This window comes from Dendrobates tinctorius, unplaced genomic scaffold (assembly GCF_039654945.1).
Source record: "Dendrobates tinctorius isolate UK_male_01 unplaced genomic scaffold, ASM3965494v1 ptg000103l, whole genome shotgun sequence".
Lineage (NCBI taxonomy): Eukaryota > Metazoa > Chordata > Amphibia > Anura > Dendrobatidae > Dendrobates > Dendrobates tinctorius.
In genome coordinates, this window is record NW_027361771.1 from 13,894,641 (window position 1) to 13,914,892 (window position 20,252).

At 45.4% G+C, this 20,252-nt stretch overlaps 1 protein-coding gene across 1 annotated transcript in view; it reads left to right on the forward strand.

The window, feature by feature from the left end:
- The window catches only part of CUNH17orf67 (chromosome unknown C17orf67 homolog), a 77,964-nt gene extending 60,258 nt beyond the window's left edge, over positions 1–17,706 (forward strand). Inside the window, exon 4 of the mRNA XM_073588102.1 lies at positions 17,313–17,706. The gene's annotated coding sequence lies outside the window, so the exon portion shown is untranslated. The remainder of the gene's footprint in view (positions 1–17,312) is intronic.
- Positions 17,707–20,252: the final 2,546 nt, after the last annotated feature.

Genomic DNA, 20,252 nt, shown 5'->3' on the forward strand with positions numbered 1-20,252 from the left:
GTTATCACCTCTACACTGATAACTTTTATACCAGTGTCCCACTCTACAAATCCCTCTCTGCGCGAGGTACTGCAACATGCAGTACTGTCCGCAAAAATCAGAGAGGCCTCCCGAAGACGCTACTTGGGCAGATGCTCCGAAAAAGTGAGAGCAGGGACCAATGTAGTGACCACCTGCTGGTGGTCAAGTACAAGGACAAGAGGGATGTCTTTCTCTTGACCACCATACACAGTGATGGCAGCGCCCTCAGCACTGTACGGGGTACCTCTGCACAAGTCAGCAAACCTGAATGTGTGCTGGGGTACAATAAAAACATGGGGGGGGCGTTGATCGCTCCGATCAACTCCTCCAACCGTACAATGCTTTGAGAAAGGCCAAGGTGTGGTACAAAAAGCTGGCCGTGCACATCGTCCAATTGGCAATGCTCAACGCAATCCTGCTGTCACAATGTGCACACCACACCGATACATCGTATCTTGAGTTCCAGGAGGTAGTGGTTAAGGCCCTGATGTTTGGCACTTTGGAAGGAGCGGGCCCCAGAACTTCCGGAACTGAAGGTGCTCGTATTGTACCAGGTCAGCATTTCCCGGGGGAGGTCCCGCAAACTACAAAAAGAGGTAAATCACAAAAAAGATGCCGAGTGTGTTACAAAAATGGAATACGCAAGGACACCATTTATCAATGTGACACCTGCCCCGAAAAACCTGGCCTGTGTATGAAGGATTGCTTCAGATTGTACCACACCACAATGCACTACTAAATTACCTTACCAGAAACATTAGATTAGTTGGGGAACATCTAGATAAGTTCCTTGGGGGTCTAGTTTCCAAAACAATGTCACTTGTGGTTTTTTTTTACTGCTTAGGCACATCAGGGGCTCTGCAAATGGAAAATGACGCCCGCAGTTCCTTAGGGGGTCTAGTTTCCAAAATGGGGTCACTTGTGGGGGGTTTCTGCTGTTTGGGCACATGGGGGCTCGTCAAATGCAACATGGCGTCCAATCTCAATTCCAGCAAATTTTAGGTTGAAAAAGTCAAATGGCGCTGCTTCCCTTCCGAGCCCTGCCGTGCGCCCAAACAGTGGTCCCCCCACATATAGGGTATCAACGTACTCAGGACAAATTGGACAACAACTTTTGGGGTCCAATTTCTCCTGCTACCTCTGGGAGAATAAAAAATTGGGGACTAAACGATCATGTTTGTGGAAAAAATATGATTTTTTATTTTCACGCCCGGGCGTTATAAACTCCTGTGAAGCCCTAGGGGCTTCAAGGTGCTCACCACACATGTAGATAAGTTCCTTAGGGGGTCTAGTTTCCAAAATGGGGTCACTTGTGGGGGGTTTCCACTGTTTGGGCACATTGGGGGCTCGTCAAATGCAACATGGTGTCCAATCTCAATTCCAGACAATTTTAGGTTGAAAAAGTCAAACGGCGCTGCTTCCCTTCCGAGCCCTGCCGTGCGCCCAAATGGTGGTCCCCCCACATATAGGGTATCAGCGTACTCAGGACAAATTGGACAACAACTTTTGGGGTCCAATTTCTCCTGCTACCTTTGGGAGAATAAAAAATTGGGGACTAAACGATCATGTTTGTGGAAAAAATATGATTTTTTATTTTCACGCCCGGGAGTTATAAACTCCTGTGAAGCCCTAGGGGGTTCAAGGTGCTCACCACACATCTAGATAAGTTCCTTAGGGGGCCTAGTTTCCAAAATGGGGTCACTTGTGGGGGGTTTCCAATGTTTGGGCACATTGGGGGCTCGTCAAACGCAACATGGTGTCCAATCTCAATTCCAGCCAATTTTAGGTTGAAAAAGTCAAACGGCACTGCTTCCCTTTCGAGCCCTGCCGTGCGCCCAAACAGTGGTCCCCCCCAACATATAAGGTATCAGCGTACTCAGGACAAATTTGGACAACAACTTTTGGGGTCCAATTTCTCCTGTTACCCTTGGGAAAATTAAAAAAATTGTTGCTAACAGATCATTTTTGTGACTAAAAAGTTAAATGTTAATTTTTTCCGTCCATGTTGCTTCTGCTCCTGTGAAGCGCCTGAATGGTTAATAATCTTCTTGAATGTAGTTTTGAGTAGCTTGAGGGGTGCAGATTTTAGAATGGTGTCACTTTTGGGTATTTTCTGCCATATAGACCCCTCAAAGTGACTTCAAATGTGAGGTGGTCCCTAAAAAATGGTTTTGTAAATTTTGTTGTAAAAATGAGAAATCGCTGGTCAATTTTTAACCCTTATAACTTCCTAACAAAAAAAAATTTTGTTTACAAAATTATGCTGATGTAAAGTAGACATGTGGGAAATGTTATTTATTAACTATTTTGTGTCACGTAACTCTCTGGTTTAAGGGCATAAAAATTCAAAGTTTGAAAATCGCAAAATTTTCAAAATTTTTGCCATATTTCCATTTTTTTCATAAATAAACGCACATTATAGCGAAGAAATTTTATCATGGCTGGACACAGATCTCCCCGAGAATCTGACTCCAGAGCTTATTTTAAATGAAAGGGGAAATTACCAGTGTGAGACATGTAGATCAGAAGAGCAAATTGTCAGTCATTGCATTTCAGATGCTAGTAACATCTCCTTTTGTAACTGGCTGGGTGGTGGAACCACTGTGCCAAAGCCCAAGGAAGACCTGGAGGGGCGTGACTAGGAGCCTCAACCAATCTGACCACGGAGCAGCACCTAATGACACCGAGGTCCGTGGAGAGACAAGGGAGGTGATCCAGGTGCTACTCCAGGAATGGCCTTGGGTAGATGACAGCTGACCCCTAGGAACGGGAAGCATGCATGGCCCGGGGGAACGTCCAACAGATTAAGGCAGGCAGAGAAGATGACACTAACCACAGACATGACAGTCTGATTGAGAGATGAGCACTGGCAGGTACAGTTGGCTCGGCTGCTGCTGAGGTGAGCAGTGGCGGATGCAGCTGGCTCAGCTACCGTTGAGGTGAGCACTGGTGGGTGCAGTTGGCTCGGCTGTCATTGAGGTGAGCACTGGCAGGTGCAGATGGCTCGGTTGACGTTGAGGTGAGCACTGGCTGGTGCAGCTGGCTCGGCTGCCATTGAGGAAAGTACTTGCGGGTGCAGCAGACTCAGCTGCCCTTGAAGAAAGCACTAGCGGATGCAGCAGGCTTGGATACACATACTGGGACCTGAGAACTGACAAGCAAGTTAGGAACAAACTCACAACAATGCACAGGCACCTCCATGTTGGAGGAGATGCTTGGCTGGGTACACTTTAGAGGAGCACATGGCTCCTTTAAGGAAGAGGAAGTGTGCGCACTCTAAGCACAGTACCTGGAAACCTGCTAGGAGTGCACGCACTCTGGGCAGCAGCAGACCCGGAAGGAGCAGGATGGGGGCCTCGGCGGTGAGTACGCTGGTGTCTCTGCAGGAAGAGAAAAACTGCAGGCAGAGATGCAGGAGCTACAGTATCCACCTTTCTGCCCCCTCTTTTTCATGTCTGTCAAAAATTTCTCCAAGAAGAGAGGGGCATGGATGTTCTCCCTGGACTCCCAGGACCTCTCCTCAGGACCAAACCCCTTCCAATCCTCAAAAAAAAAAGTTCTTTCCTCTTCTTGGTGGCCAAAATGTTCTCTACCTCGAAAGTGTCTACGCTGAAAGGAGTTGGAGTGGCACCAGGAACCTTGAAGAAAGAACTGAGGACAACAGGTTTGAGAAGAGACACACTGAAGGAATTGGGGATTCGCAAGGAGGCCGGGAGTTTGAGTTTGTAGGCTACTGGATTAATCCGTTTCAATGCCTCAAAGGTACCAATGAAGCGAGGAATCCATTGTATAGGATGATATCTTGAGGCAGATATACTTACTGTAGATGATAACTATACCTTATCTCCTGGATGAAACAGAGGTGAATCGAGACGTCTCTTATCCGTATGTCTTTTCATCCGTTCGGAGGATTTCACCAAAGATGCTTTGGTGTCCTCCCAGATCTCAGAAAAGTTCCTGAGGAGGGAATCGGCAGCAGGAATATCAGAGGTGACAGCCACAGGGAACGGCACTTTGGGGTGTTGACCGTAGACCACATAATAAGGAGATTTGGCTGAAGTCTCACTCTCGTGGTTGTTGTAAGAAAATTCGGCTTAAAGCAGGGGCTCAGCCCAGTCAATGTGATGAGTATTGACAAAATGCTGGAGAAAATTTAGACAGGATCTGATTGACTCGTTCCGCTTGGCCACGGGACTGAGGATGGTAAGAAGATAAGAAATCCAAAGTAACATCCAGCAGCTTACAGGTGGCCCTCCAGAAACTAGAGGTAAACTAGATACATCTATCGGAGACTATGTGAAGCGGTAGACCATGGAGATGAAAAAGCTGAAGAATGACTTCTTTTGCCAGTACTGGCACAAATGGAAGATGGGATGAAATGAGCCATCTTGGATAAACGATCCACCACCACCCAGATGACAGTACATCCATCCAACACTGACAGATCCATGATAAAATCTGTGGGGATATGCTGCCAGGCAGTAGAGATGAAAAATCTGAAGAATGACTTCTTTTGCCAGTACTGGCACAGATGGAAGACGGGATGAAATGAGCCATCTTGGATAAACGATCCACCTCCACCCAGATGACAGTACATCCATCCAACACTGGCAGATCTGTGATAAAATACATGGGGAGATGCTACCAGGCAGTAGAGGGTACAGGCATGGAAAGCAATCGACCCATCGGAAACTGTTTGGGAGTCTTATTTCGGACACAGGAAGGACAAGTAAAGACAAAATTCGCAATATCTTTGCGCAGAGTCAGCCACCAATAGTGAGATAAGGAGAGTATTCGTCTTCTGTCCAGCATGGCCCACCACCTTAGAAGAATGTCCCCAGAGAAGAACCCGCTTCCTGTCAGGTTCAGCCACGTAAGTCTTACCAGAGGGAGGGTAGACGAGATAAGTCCAGCAGACTGACTGTGATTATTTTGGAGGGCTCGATGATATGTTTAGGCTCCTCCTCCTGGTCGGAGGCCTGGAAGGACCTGGAGAGCGCGTCTGCCTTAATGTTTTTATCTGCTGGCCGAAAGTGGAGTGTGAAGTTGAAGCGGGTGAAGAGCAAAGACCACCTGGCTTGACAGGGGATAAGCCGCTGAGCAGACTGCAGATAAGCCAGATTCTTGTGGTCAGTGTAAATTACCACAGGGTGCAACGTTCCTTCCAGCAAGTACCGCCACTCCTCTAGAGCCAGCTTGATCACAAGCAGTTCTCTATTGTCAATAGAGTAATTACGCTCTGGTGCTAAGAAGAGTTGAGAGAAAAAGCCGCAGGACACCATGGGACCAGATGAAGACTTCTGAGTGAGGATGGCTCCAGACACTGTGGAAGATGCATCCACCTCCGGTAAGAATTGCTTGTTATGGTTTGGGTGATACAGCACCGGAGCCAAGGAGAATGCCTGCTTAAGGGATACAAAGGTGTCTTCTGCTTCAGGAGTCCATTCCTTAGGATTGGTTCCTTTGCGGGTTAGAGCAGAAATAGGAGCAGTCCGAGAAAAGAAATGCAAAATAAATTGGCGATAATAATTTGCAAAGCCGAGGAACTGCTGGATAGCCTTAAGACCGTCTGGACGGCGCCACTTCATGACAGCGAATACCTTCTTGGGATCCATCTTCAGACCGGTCTTAGAAACGATGTATCCCAGAAACAGAAGAGAGGATTGTTCGAAGACGCACTTTTCCTATTTGGCATAGAGACGGTTAGTTCTTAACCGTAGTAGAACCTGGCAAATGTCCCTCCTGTGTGTTGGCAAATCAGGAGAGAATACCACGATGTCGTCCAGGTATACTACCACACATGTATAGAGCAGGTCACTGAAGATGTCGTTCACCAGTTTTTGGAAGATGGCTGGGGCATTACAAAGTCCAAACGGCATAACGCGATACTCGTAATGGCCATCGCGGGTGTTGATTGCCATTTTCCATTCGTCTCCCTGGCGAATTCGAACCAGGTTGTATGCCCCTCGTAGGTTAAGCCTTATGAAGACTCTGGAACCCTTCAGGCGATCAAACAGCTCAGAGATCAGGGGTAGGGGGTGCTTATTTTTTACCGTGATTTGGTTAGGGCCCCTGTAGTCAATGCAGGGTCTCAGGGAGCCGTCCTTCACAATGAAAAACCCAGCTCCAGTCAGAGATGAGGATTTCCTGATGAATCCCCTAGTGAAGTTCTCTTCTATATATTCAAACATAACATGAGTCTTGGCCTGGGACAGGGGATAGATTCAGCCTTGTGGAGGTGAGGTACCCGACAGGAAGTTAATCGGGCAGTCATACGACCTATGAGGTGGCAAGGTCTCAGCCTCCTTCTTGTCGAAGACGTCCGCATACATCCAATATGCCGCAGGCAAGCCAGGCAAATTAGCAGGAGAAGTAGGAGACCGGACAGGATGAATGGGAGCAAAGAACATTTTGTGACATCCTGAGCCCAATGGAGTATTTCTCCAGACCTCCAGTCCAGAACAGGTTTGTGTTTTTGCAGCCATGGGAGACCTAGAAGTAGAGGATAAGAGAGACCAGACAGCACATGAAGAAAAATCTTCTCCAAATGCAGCATTCCCACCTGAAGCTCCATGGGCTTCTACCACAAACCCTAGGCACTGGCGTTTCCCGGTCTCTCGGGGCAGGAATGAATAAGGTGCTTGGAGCTGCCGCAGTAGAAGCATGTCCCTTCAGCCCGACGAGCCTCTTGGCGGCGCTTGGTTAGCTTCATCTGGTCAATCTGCATAGGTTCAAGCGAGGAAGTCGCAGCAGGAACTTGCTTAATGATCGATCATTGAAAGGTGGAAGCCTGGAATACCGATGTTCTTTTGCGGTTCACCTCTTTGGTCTGTTCCTGGAACTTAATGTCAATTCAGTTTGTGAGAGACACCAGGTCATCCAGAGCCAGATCTCTCCACCAGCCAGTTCATCCTTAATTCACCTGTAGAGACCTTCCCAGAAGGTTGCCACCAGAGCCTCTTTGTTCCAAGCGGGTTCTGAAGACAAGGTATGGAAACGGACCGCATATTGACCCACAGGGAGGTTACCTTGGTGTAGCAGGAGCAGAGAAGAGGCTGCAGAAGAAATACGACTGGGCTCATCGAAGACCTTTTGAAAGGCTTCCAAGAAGGACTGTAGGTTTGACGCTATCGGATCCCCTCCCACAGAGAATTGAGCCATGCTAGGGCCTCACCAGATAGATGTGACATGATGAATGCCACTTTGGCTGGGTCCCAGACAAATTGCTGAGCCAGTAGTTCAAAGTGCAGCATGCACTGGTTAATGAATCCCCGTCACACGGTGGGATCTCTGCTAAAAGCATGGAGGAGCCAACAGACGAGGTTCAGAACCTGCAATAGTAATCATTAACTTGGGGCGCTGCGTGAGGAACCTGGTGCATAGCTGGCTGCCTGGTGGGTCACCGTGGTGGTAACTGCCGCATGAGAGGATGTGGAAGCGACTGGTACTGCCAGCGTATCAAGACGGGTATTCACAGACCGTAGATGGGATAGAATCTTGTCCTGCAGATCGTTCTGGTGGGAGACCTCCTGGTATAGATCCTGGTATGGAAGATGCCTGGGAGCCAGGGGATTCCATGGCCTGAGCAAACTATAATTGGCTGGATGGTGGAACCACTGTGCCATAGCCCAAGGAAGATGTGGAGGGGCGTGACTAGGAGCCTCAACCAATCTGACCACAGATATCCAGCAGCTATTGACACCATGGAGAGACAAGGGAGGTGATCCTGGTGCTACTCCAGGACTGACCTTGGGTAGATGACAGCTGACCCCTAGGAATGGGTAGCTTGGATGGCCCGGGGAATGACCAACAGATGCAGGCAGGCAGAGAAGATGACAGGAACCACAGGTGCAGACAGGATAGTCTGACATACAGATAGGCACTGGTGGGTGCAGCTGGCTCAGCTGCTGTTGAGGTGAGCAGTGATGGGTGCAGCTGGCTCGGCTGCCATTGTGATGAACACTGGCGGGTGCAGCTGGCTCGGTTGCCACTGAGGTGAGCACTGGCGAGTGCAGCTGGCTCAGCTGCCATTGAGGTGAGCACTGGTGGGTGCAGCAGACTCCGCTGCCATTGGAGAAAGCACTAGTGGGTGCAGCAGGCTAGGATACACATAATGGGACCTGAGAACTGACAAGCATGTTAGGAACAAAGTCACAGCAATGCACAGTCACCTCCATGTTGGAGGAGGCACTTTAAATAGTAAGTTACCTCCAGCTTTTGGCTGGGGTACTGTGAGGGATCTCACAGGGGAAGGGGGGCCTCGACTTCACTCACCTTGGGGGAGGGGAGAGAAGGGCCCTCATGGATCGGCTCTCTGGCGCCACCACGTGCTCCAGGTCAGTTCCAGGTCAGTCAGGGAACTGCACCGAGGGCAAATAGTCGCCGAAAAGCCTTCCCTTTCGAGTTAGTGAGGGGCTCCCAATGAGGAGGGATATATATCACCAGCCAGGCTGAGGATACAGTGCCTTGCGAAAGTATTCGGCCCCCTGGAACTTTTCAACCTTTTCCCACATATGCTTCAAACAAAAATATACCAAATGTAAATTTTTGGTGAAGAATCAACAACAAGTGGAACACAATTGTGAAGTTGAACGAAATTTATTTGTTATTTTAAATTTTTGTGGAAAGTCAAAAACCGAAAAGTGGGACGTGCAATATTATTCGGCCCCTTTACTTTCAGTGCAGCAAACTCACTCCAGAAGTTCATTGTGGATCTCTGAATGATCCAATGTTGTCCTAAATGACTAATGATGATAAATATAATCCACCTGTGTGTAATCAAGTCTCCGTATAAATGCACCTGCTCTGTGATAGTCTCAGGGTTCTGTTTGAAGCACAGAGAGCATCATGAAGACCAAGGAACACAACAGGCAGGTCCATGATACTGTTGTGGAGACGTTTAAAGCCAGATTTGGATACAAAATTATTTCCAAAACTTTAAACATCCCAAGGAGCACTGTGCAAACGATCATATTGAAATAAAAGGAGTATTGTTGTGAATTACTACTGCAAATCTACCAAGACCTGGCCGCCCATCTAAACTTTCATCTCAATCAAGGAAAAAACTGATCAGAGATGCAGCCAAGAGGCCCATGATCACTCTGGATGAACTGCAGAGATCTACAGCTGAGATGGGACAGTCTGTCCATAGGACAACAATAAGTCGTACACTGCACAAATCTGGCCTTTATGAAAGAGTGGCAAGAAGAAAGCCATTTCTCAAAGATAGCCATAAAAATTGTTGTTTAAAGTTTGCAACAAGTCACCTGGGAGACACACCAAACATGTGGAAGAAGGGGAAACCAAAATTGAACTTTTTGGCAACAATGCCAAACGATATGTTTGGTGTAAAGGCAACACAGCTCATCACTCTGAACACACCATCCCCACTGTCAAACATGGTGGTGGCAGCATCATGGTTTGGGCCTGCTTTTCTTCAGCAGGGACAGGGAAGATGGTTAAAATTGATGGGAAGATGAATGGAGCCAAATACAGGACCATTCTTGAAGAAAACCTGTTGGAGTCTGCAAAAGACTTGAGACTGGGACGGGCATTTGTCTTCCAACAAGACAATAATCCCAAACATAAAGCAAAATCTACAATGGAATGATTCACAAATAAGCATATCCAGGTGTTAAAATGGCCAAGTTAAAGTCCAGACCTGAATCCAATCAAGAATCTGTGGAAAGAGCTGAAAACTGCTGTTCACAAACGATCTCCATCAAACCTCACTGAACTCGAGCTGTTTGCCAAGGAAGAATGGGCAAGAATTTCAGTCTCTCGATGTACAAAACTGATAGAGACATACCCCAAGCGACTTGCAGCTGTAATCGCAGCAAAAGGTGGCGCAATAATATTGCACACCCCACTTTTCAGTTTTTGAATTTCAGCAAAAATTTAAAATAACCAATAAATTTTGTTCAACTTCACAATTGTGTTCCACTTGTTGATCCTTCAAAAAAAATTACATTTGGTATCTTTATGTTTGAAGCATGATATGTGGGAAAAGGTTAAAAAGTTCCAGGGGGCCGAATACTTTCGCAAGGCACTGTATACTGTATATTAAAACCTCCCGGCCATCACTGCCATAATTCCTTACTAAAATAATACGGTATTCTGCCACCAGTTCCTCGTTCGACATAAGCCCCGTCTGACAACAGGCTTATATCAGGTCATAAACCAACCCGGGTAGCGTACAATTGATCAACCGAGCGTGCGGACGTGGGGATTCGTGAATCGGGATAAAAGAGTAGCCCAAGATTAATTTTATATTTAATTGTCTAAAAGGCGCACTAGAAATATACAGGTATATATTTACAAGAACAATATACAGGTATACAGTCTGGAGTGCAGGACAAAGGTAGGGTATAGATAGGTTGCAATTACCATGTGTAGCAGGTACTGATGGATCACAGGCCCAAATCTTAGTTACAGGCTTTCCTAGCTGCGTCAGCTAACGTATCCTCCGGCCATTAGAAAAACGCAGCTCTAAATGAGCAGCTGTCTCTTATCTCCTAGGCTGTCCCCTCCCACGCTCTGCTGCCTCCCCTGGGCTGAGCTGCCTCCCTCCTCCCATGTCTGAGAATAAGATTTTCTGTTCAGAAACGTGACTGGCCCATAACTTTGCGCCCAAAGCTCTGAATGGATTGGTTGTACCGCCACTGGATTCTGCTGGATTTTATCTGCGCATAGACACCAACTATGTCTACCGTATGTAATTCCTAATAGCTATGCTTTATAACTCCATTATCCAGAGTGCTACAGGTGGCTAAATAATATGGGTGCGTAGGAAAAGGTACGCTGACTTGGATTACGTGCTCAGCTTGTCTCAGAGATATTGCATTCTGTTTTTAGCGGTCATTTTCCACATTCAATACCTCAGAGCTTGCTGTGACTTGTTGTACCATGGGGTTTCCATGTGTTTCAGTCAGACAAAAGAGAGCTGGCTGCAACTGCAGAAGATTTCACACCATTGTGTCAAGATCTTCAAAGGGTTTGTTTCTAGCTTTTTAATTAATAATAAACACTGCATGTTTTTTTCTGACCTTGAGGAATGCCATGGGAGGGGGCACATTTCAGGAGGTGAGAGACTTGTATTTCGTCCCTCAAAGATACACTTTAAAGAAACGCGCATGACTCCTTTAAGGAAGAGAAAGTGTGCATGCGTTCTAAGCACAGTGCCTGTAGAACTACTAGGAGTACACGCACTCCGGGCAGCAGCAGACCCAGAAGGAGCAGGACGGGAGCCTCGGCGGTGAGCATGCTGGTTTCTCTGCAGGGGGAGAGGTACTGCAGGCAGAGATTCGGGCGCTACACCTTTCATTTAAAGTAAGCTCTGGAGTCAAACATTCTCAGGGAGAGCTATGTTCGGCCCATAGATCGTAACAGCTCATTTACTTCTAACAAAACAGGTGAATTTTTCAGAAATAAAACATTGGACCACAGATATCAAGTTATCATTTTTCTCAGCTTCCTATGACCAACATGATCATATAGTTGTCATGGTGCATTGTGCTCATCAGAATGACCTGTTTATTTATTTATTTATTTTTGGGGGGAATATAACAAATTAGTAAAGTAAAACTTTGAACATCTTTTACCAATGATACCTTCTTTTTCTTACATGGCCCAGCATTTTATGTTTTTCTTTAAGCAACAGCTGCTCCAGTTGGTGCGACGTAAAAAAGTTGTCACATGTCACATTTTGTCCGCTTAGTACATACATCAAATCTGACAGGATTTCATGAAATCCCATCCACTATGCTGTAACATCTGGAAGCTGCGTGTTTGACACTGCAGCCAGGCTAGGACTGGCCCATAGGGGGACAGGGGAATCCTCTGGTGGGCCCCTGTGCAAATCAGGGCCCCCAACCTTACTGTATGGGTAGTACTTTTCATAATTCACTTGATTCACTCTGATCAGAAAAAAACTGCATCTCATCATTCATTAACCCCTTCACCCCCAAGGGTGGTTTGCACGTTCATGACCGGGCCAATTTTTACAATTCTGACCACTGTACCTTTATGAGGTCATAACTCTGGAACGCTTCCATGGATCCCGGTGATTCTGACATTGTTTTCTCGTGACATATTGTACTTCATGTTAGTGGTAAAATTTCATTCAAATAACTTGCGTTTGTGAGAAAAACGGAAATTTGGCGAAAATTTTGAAAATTTCGCAATTTTCCAACTTTGAATTTTTATGCCCTTAAATCACAGAGATATGGCACCCAAAAAACTTGAAAACTAACATTTCCCACATGTTTACTTTACATCAGCACAATTTTGGAACCAAAATTTTTTTTTGTTAGGAAGTTATAAGGGTTAAAAGTTGACCAGCGATTTCTCATTTTTACAACACCATTTTATTTTTACGGACCACATCACATTTGAAGCCACTTTGAGGGGTCTATATGATAGAAAATACCCAAAAGTGACACCATTCTAAAAACTGCACCCCTTAAGGTGCTCAAAACCACATTCAAGAAGTTTATTAACCCTTTAGGTGCGTCACAGGAATTTTTTTGAATATTTAAAAAAAAATGAACATCTAACTTTTTTTCACAAAAAAAATACTTCAGGTTCAATTTTTTTTATTTTACCAAGGGTAACAGGAGAAATTGGACTGCAAAAGTTTTTGTGCAATTTGTCCTGGGTGCGCTGATACCTGATATGTGGGGGGGAACGACTGTTTCGGCGCATGGCAGAGCTCAGAATGGAAGGAGCGCTGTTTGACTTTTTCAATGCAAAATTGTCTGGAATTCAGATCGGACGCCATGTCACGTTTGGAGAGTCCCTGATGTACCTAAACAGTGGAAACCCCCTACAAGTGACCCCATTTTGGAAACTAGACCCCCCAAGGAACTTATCTAGATATGTGGTGAGAACTTTGAACCCACAAGGGCTTTACAGAAGTTTATAACGTACAGCAGTACAATTAAAAAATCATATTTTTTCCACAAAAATGATCTTTTCACCCCAAGTTTTATTTTCCCAAGGGTAACAGGACCCTAAAATTTATTGTGCAATTTGTCCTGAGTACGCTGATACCCCACATGTGTGGGTAAACCACTATTTGGGCGCATGGCAGAGCTCGGAAGAGAAGCAGCGCCATTTGACGTTTTTGGCTGGAATTGAGATCGGACATCATGTCGCGATTGGAAAACCCCTGATGTACCAAAACAGTGGAAACCCCCCACAAATGACACCATTTTGGAAACTAGACCCCCTAAGGAACTTATCTAGATGTGTGGTGAGAACTTTGAACCCCCAAGGGCTTCACAGAAGTTTATAACATAAAGCCGTACAATTAAAAAATCATATTTTTTCCACAAAAATGATCGTTTCACCCTCAATTCTTATATTTCCAAGGGTAACAGGACCCTAAAAGTTATTGTGCAATTAGTCCTGAGTACGCTGATACCCCACATGTGGGGGTAAACCACTATTTGGGCGCATGGCAGAGCTCGGAAGGGAAGCAGCGCCATTTGACGTTTTTGGCTGGAATTGAGATCGGATACCATGTTGCGATTGGAAAACCTCTGATGTACCTAAACAGTGGAAACCCCCCACAAATGACACCATTTTGTAAACTAGACCCCCCAAGGAACTTATCTAGATGTGTGGTGAGCACTTTGAACCCCCAAGGGCTTCACAGAAGTTTATAATGCCCGGGCATGAAAATAAAAAAATCGTATTTTTTCCACAAACATGATCAATTAATCCCCAATTTTTTTATTTTCCCAAGGGTAACAGGAGAAATTGAACCCCAAAAGTTGTTGTCCAATTTGTCCTGAGTACGCTGACGCCCCATATGTGGGAGAAATCTACTGTATGGACACACGTCGGGGCTCGGAAGGGAATTAGTGACGTTTTGGAATGCAGACTTTGATGGAATGGTCTGCGGGTGTCATGTTGCCTTTGGAGAGCCCCTAATGTACCTAAACAGTGGAAACCCCCCACAAATGACCCCATTTTGAAAACTAGACCCCCTAAGGAACTTATCTAGATGTGAGGTGAGCACTTTGAACCCCCAAGGGCTTCACAGAAGTTTATAATGCCCGGGCATGAAAATAAAAAAATCGTATTTTTTCCACAAACATGATCAATTAGTCCCCAATTTTTTTATTTTCCCAAGGGTAACAGGAGAAATTGAACCCCAAAAGTTGTTGTCCAATTTGTCCTGAGTACGCTGATGCCCCATATGTGGGAGAAAACTACTGTATGGACACACGTCGGGGCTCGGAAGGGAAGTAGTGACGTTTTGGAATGCAGACTTTGATGGAATGGTCTGCGGGTGTCATGTTGCCTTTGGAGAGCCCCTAATGTACCTAAACAGTGGAAACCCCCCACAAATGACCCCATTTTGAAAACTAGACCCCCTAAGGAACTTATCTAGATGTGAGGTGAGCACTTTGAAGCCCCAAGGGCTTCACAGAAGTTTATAATACCCGGGCATGAAAATAAAAAAATCGTATTTTTTCCACAAACATGATCAATTAGTCCCCAATTTTTTTATTTTCCCAAGGGTAACAGGAGAAATTGAACCCCAAAAGTTGTTGTCCAATTTGTCATGAGTACGCTGACACCCCATATGTGGGAGAAAACTACTGTATGGACACACGTCGGGGCTCGGAAGGGAAGTAGTGATGTTTTGGAATGCAGACTTTGATGGAATGGTCTGCGGGTGTCATGTGCGTTTGAAGAGCCCCTGATGTACCTAAACTATTGAAACTCCCAACAAGTGACCCCATTTTGGACACTAGACCCCCCACGGAACTTATCTAGATGTGTGGTGAGCACTTTGAACTCCCAAGTGCTTCACAGAATTTTATAACGCTCGGACATGAAAATGAAAAAATCATTTTTTTCCACAAAAATGATATTTTTGCCCCAATTTTTTTATTTTCCTAAGGGTAACAGGAGAAATTGGACCCCAAAAATTGTTTTGCAATTTGTCCTGAGTAGGCTGATGCCCTACATATGGGGGTAAAACACTGTTTGGGCGCATGTCAGAGCTTGGAAGGGAAGGAGCACCATTTGATTTTTTCAACTCAGAATTGGCTGGAATTGAAATCAGATGCCATGTTGCATTTGGAGAGCCCCTGATATGCCAAAACAGTGGAAACCCCCAATTCTAACTCCAACCCGAACCCCAACACACCCCTAATCCTAATCTCAGCCCTAACCCTAACCCTAGCCCTAACCCTAGCCCTAGCCCTAACCCTAGCCCTAACCTAGCCCTAACCCTAACCCTAGCCCTAACCCTAGCCCTAGCCCTAACCCTAACCCTACCCTACCCTACCCTAACCCTAACCCTAACCGTAATGGAAAAATGGAAATAAATACATTTTCTTTTAGTTTTATTATTTTTCCCTAACTAAGGGGGTGATAACGGGGGGTTTGATTTACTATTTATGGCGGTTTTTATGTTTGGCGGCTGTCGCACGCTAAAAGACGCTTTTTATTGTAAAAATAGTTTTTGCATCACCACATATTGAGAGCTATAATTTTTCCGTATTTTGACCCACCGAGTCATGTGAGGTCTTATTTTTTGCGGGACGAGTTGACGTTTTTATTGGTACCATTTTTGGGCACGTGACATTTTTTAATCGCTTTTTATTCCGATTTTTGGGACGCAGAATGAACAAAAACCAGCGTTTCATGAATTTCTTTTCGGGGGGGTGCGTTTACACCGTTCCGCGTGCGGTAAAATTGATAAAGCGGTTTTATTCTTCGGGTCAGTACGGTTACAGCGATACCTCATTTAGGTCTTAATATATGTTTTGTCGGTTTTATGCAATGAAAACTATTTTATATAAAAAATATTTATTTTTGCATCGCTTTATTCTGCGAGCTATAACTTTTTTATTTTTTCGCTGATGATGCTGTGTGGTGGCTCGTTTTTTGCGGGACAAGATGACGTTTTCAGCGGTACAATGGATATTTATATGCGTCTTTTTGATCGCGTGTTATTACACTTTATGTTTGGCGGTATGATAATAAATCATTATTTTTTGCTTTGTTTTTTATTTTTATTTTTTAAGGGGTTCGCTAAAGGGGTTAACTAATGGGACAGTTTTATAGGGCGGGTCGTTACGGATGCGGCGATACCTAATATGTGTACTTTTATTTATTTATTTTTTTTATTTTCAAAAAATGGATTTATTTGGGGGAATATTTTTTTTTTTTTGTAATTTATTTGGCGATTTTTTTAAAATTATTTTAACACTTTATTTTTATTTTTTTTTTACTTTATTAAATAGTCCCAGGTGGGACATCACTGTTCTGTGACAGATCGCTGATCTGTCACATCACAGATCACTGTGAAAGATCAGCGATCTGTCACAGGCAGTGCACAAGGCTTCCTCATGCCTGCGCTTTGCAGGCACTGAGGAAGCCAGCTTCCTGCAGGCCCCCGAAGGCCCCCGTCGCCATCTTGGATTCGGGGGCTGCAGGAAAGGAGCCCCCGGCAGCAGCGCTGCACATTGCGCTGCCGTGGTTGGCTCAGGTAAGCACGGAGGGAGCCCCCTCCCTGCCGATGCTTCCCTTTAACCCCCGGTACACCGCGATCATGTTTGATCGTGGTGTGCAAGGGGTTAACGTGTCGGGGGCGGTCTGTGACCGCCCCTGACACATTGTGCCGGGTGTCAGCTGTGATAATCAGCTGACACCCGGCCGCAATCAGCGGCGCTCACCACGTGGGCGCCGCTGATTGCGGTAGACGTACTATCCCGTCCATGGGCATAGGGGCCCGGGTCCCATGGACGGGATAGTACGTCGGATGTCAGGAAGGGGTTAACCAAACTACCCAGTTTATTATTATATAGAGATATAGGTAAATTTGTGAACCAGGGTAGTGTAATATTTGTATGCAGGTGAAAAGTGGGCCCCCAAAGTCAATGTTACTGGTGGGCCCTTGGTACCCCAGTCCGACACTGGCTGCAGCTGTCCGCAGCGTCAAACATGCAGCGTTTCCTGACCGTGGAAACATACCCTAACAGTACATATGTACAAGTAACAATCATTATTTCATACAAAAAATAAAAAAAACAACACTCACAATAACACCTATCCCTAAACAAACTCATCTAACCATGATTTGCATATCCTCATAATAAATAATCAGCAGCTTCACAATCTTTTTTTATGGTCAAATTAGACCCGAACAGTACAGCAGGGTTAAAGATCATAAACTACTCCATATAACAAATATTCTTTTCCAAAAGGACTGTATAAGTGAACTGAAAGATTTATAACCTGAAGAAATATTTTGTCTATTTTTCTTACAGATCTGAACCTGATAAGAGGAGATTGCTTAAAAATGCATGCAAGAAGAATTTACGTAATGATAACTCCCAAATATTTACATAGGCGTATGATCCTGGTATCTGGACCGCACCACAAATGTTGGTATATACATTATATAATATAATTGGAGCCTCCTATCAACTTCCACTGTATCAACAGAATATGGTTGTGTATCTACAGGCCAATATCATTAAGAGGGTGAAAACGTTTGCTTTAGATGAACATATATAGTTTCAATTGTATATTTTATGCTAATGTTATATACAAATGATAAAAAGCATTAAACATTGTATTCCATTGTATATATGCATATATAAAGTATAATCATATAAGCTCTTAAAGTGTCTACTACAATAAAATTATTGTAACCGCGAACCCCAAGCGTGATGTTGATTGTGAGACAGCCCCTTCAAGGGGATATTCTAGTATTCCTTACCCTATTGGAGCATAAAAATCTTGAGGTAATTGAAAAAGAAAATACTTCTGCTTCAACTAGGGGCAATCTAGTTTATTTTTCTTTAATAGTATAAATCCCTATACAGTTAACTCCTTCTAGTGGAAGCTGTGGGCAGACAAAGTTATCCTTTACGTGGTTCATTATGTGATATGACCTGTATAAGAATCATATATAAGATTAAATCTAGATTACGTTAAGTAATAAATCTTTCGTGCCTTTGACCATCACCGTTAACCTACAATATTTACAACCTTATAATCATTTATAATCAAGTTTATAATTGTATTATTTTGCAATATTAACCCATTTTCGACATTGGGAGTAATAGTACCCCCACGTCGGAATCCATCCCTTTGATGTGGGCTCCGGCGCTGAGCCCACATATTTCCTGGCACAAGCTGACATGTGCTTCTAACAGCTGCGGGTGGAATTGCAATCCACACGCGACTGTTAACTAGTTAAATGCTTAAGTGCTTCCGGGAAGTGTGCTGGAAATTCCGCCCATCAGTAACCCCATCACATGGTCTCCAGCAGACCTCTATGGTTGTCATAGCCAGATTGCTATTGCAAGTGAGCATTTCTGGTACATAAGGCAATCTGATCATCGTCTGTATGTAGCAGAGTCAATCGGAGAACTGCAGCTTCTAGTTTCCCATGGAGACTATTGAAGCATGCAAAAAGTTAAAAAAAAAGTTTCTAAAAATATTAAAAATTACCGTATTTTTCCGACCATAAGACGCACTTTTTCCCCAAAAATTTTTTGGGGAAAGTGGGGGGTGCGTCTTATGGTCGCAATATACTAACCTGCGGTGCGGTGGTGGCAGCGGGCGGGGCTCTGCGGTGCGGTAGTGGCAGCGGGCGGGGCTCTGCGGTGCGGGGGTGGCGGCGGGCTGTGCTCCGGTGCGGGGGTGGGGGCTCTGCCGGCATTTCCTCGCAGCCCAGAGGCCCCCGCACATCCCTTGCTGACCGCCGCCATGTTGCGGTGGCCTCCGGGAACATGGACGCCGGAAAGATGGCCGCCGGTCCGGGGATGGCGCATGCACGGGTTCAGATCTCGGGGGACGAGATTCAAATCTTGGCAACGAGATTTCGTCCCCCGAGATCTCGGGACGAGATCTGAACCCGCACATGCGCCGTCCCCGGACCGGCGGCCATCTTTCCGGCGTCCATGTTCCCGGAGGCCACCGCAACATGGCAGCGGCCAGCAAGGGATGTGCAGGGGCCTCCAGGCTGCTAGGAAATGCTGGCGGAGCCGCCGCCCCTGCACCGGAGCACAGCCCGCCGCCACCCTCGCCCCGCAGAGCCCACCTGCCCCAGCTCAGCACAGGCCACCTGCCCCAGCACAGCTGCCCCAGCACAGCACAGCTGCCCCTGCCCCAGCACAGCTGCCCCAGCCCCAGTACAGCTGCCCCAGCCCAGCTTCCCCAGCCCCATCACAGCTGCCCCTGCCCCAGCACAGCTGCCCCAACACAGCCCACCTGCCCCAGCCCCAGCGCAGCTGCCCCAGCACAACCAACCTGCCCCAGCACAGAGCCACCACCGCACGAGCCTGGACCACTGAATGACCCCTGTGACTACTCCTCCACCTGTGCCGGATCCCTTCCCAGGTAAGCTGAATTCGGACTGTAAGACGGACCCCCATTTGACACATTATTATTTTTTTCCCTATTTTCCTTCTGAAAATTGTGGTGCGTCTTATGGTCCGGGGCGTCTTATAGTCCGAAAAATGCGGTATATAAAAGTTCAAATCACTCCCCTTTTGCCCCATTCAAAATAAAACAACCTATCAACGCGTTCATATCACCCGATCTATCAATATAAAAAAAGAATTAACCCGATCGCTAAACGACATAACAAGAAAAAAATTAAAAACTCCAGAATTGCGTTTTTTTGGCGCCACTACATTGCAATTAAATGCCATAACGGACAATCAAAAGATTGTATATACACCAAAATGGTATTAATGAAAATGACAGCTCGGTGAGCAAAAAATAAGCCCTCACCCAGCCCCAAATCACAAAAAATGGAGACGCTACAGGTCTCGGAAAATGGCGCCAATTTTTCTTTCGTAGCAATGATTGGATTTTTTTCACCACTTAAATAAAAAAGAACCTAGACATGTTTGGTGTCTATGAACTTGTAATGACCTGGAAAAACATAATGGCTAGTCAGTTTTAGCATTTGGTGAACATGTTAAAAAAAAAACCAACAGAAAAACAAGTGTGGAATTGCACTTTCTTTTTGCAATTTCACCGCACTTGGAACTTTTTTCCCATTTTCCAGTACACAATATGTTAAAACCAATCGTGTTATTGAAAAGTACAACTTGTCCCACATGGCCATTTTGACTGGAAAATAAAAAAAAATATGGTTCTGGGCAGAAGGGAAGCAAAACGTGAAAACATAAAAACGGAAAATGGCCCACGGTTAATGGGTTAAAGGGATTATCCAGTACTTAGATAAC